At 40.4% G+C, this 945-nt stretch overlaps 1 long non-coding RNA gene across 1 annotated transcript; it reads left to right on the plus strand.

Moving 5' to 3' along the window:
* Positions 1-270: 270 nt before the first annotated feature.
* On the plus strand, positions 271-741 carry LOC306981730. Its single transcript, XR_013794136.1, has 3 exons — positions 271-348; positions 435-560; positions 659-741. It is a non-coding gene; the product is annotated as an uncharacterized lncRNA (long non-coding RNA).
* The last annotated feature ends 204 nt before the right edge of the window (positions 742-945 follow it).

Consider the following 945-nt stretch of genomic DNA (forward strand, 5'->3'; position numbering starts at 1 on the left):
GACGGGACGGAAGCTAGACGGTCGGAAACTCCGAACGAGAGGACGAGGTTAGTAGTCGGGGGCTTAAATAGGCCGGCGGGCGGAAGAGGCGTATAGGAGGTGTGGTCCGGCTCTCGAACCTTGATAAATATAAATACTTATCTCCATTTCTTGGCGAGAATGTGGGTGTAGCTGGGGTCCTCGCTGACTCTGATATCTGGCTGCTAAGGTGTTTGTGCATGAAAATCTACATTTAACAGTTAACTATATTTTTTACATTTGTATTGCATGGAGTTTCCCCGTCCTCTCATGCCAAACATGCTGCTTGTTGGTGGTGTCGTCTGTAAAGTGAGGAATCCTCTGTCTGATGTAAGTGTCCTAAATGTCAGTGGTAACTTACATAATACTTTTCATATGACAATTGTTGATAAAAAATCTGCTCTTGGTGTTTATAGGAGCTGATGCCATGGGTCTCTGGGGAGCATGGCTTTGTAGTGTTCACTTTTGCATCCATTGTGTCTGATATGCCAGATGAAACAATGACTATTTTCTTGGAGGCATTTAAACAAATTCCTCAAAAGGTAAATGTACAGAAATGGGACAACTACCCATATTAGCAACCTGGATAATAGTAAATGGAACAGAATGATATGATCTTTTTATATACATAAATACATAGGTCATGTGGAGATATACTGGTCCAGTTCCTGAAAACGTTCCGAACACTCCTCAGGAAGTGGCTGCCACAGAATGACTTACTAGGTTTGTATCTTCATAATGTCTTAATTATGTAAAATACTTTATACTGAGAGGCAGTGCTTCTCAAACTATTCAAACGACGTCGCCCCATAAAATGTTTGATCTCCCATTTATCACCTCATAAAACTGAATTTAACATTACAACAGTACGAGGACAACATGTTTTCATTTAGTTTTAGTTTTGCACATTTGATGGAGATGTTTGTC

The sequence above is a fragment of the Gobius niger genome (assembly GCF_951799975.1).
Source record: "Gobius niger genome assembly, chromosome: 22".
NCBI lineage: Eukaryota > Metazoa > Chordata > Actinopteri > Gobiiformes > Gobiidae > Gobius > Gobius niger.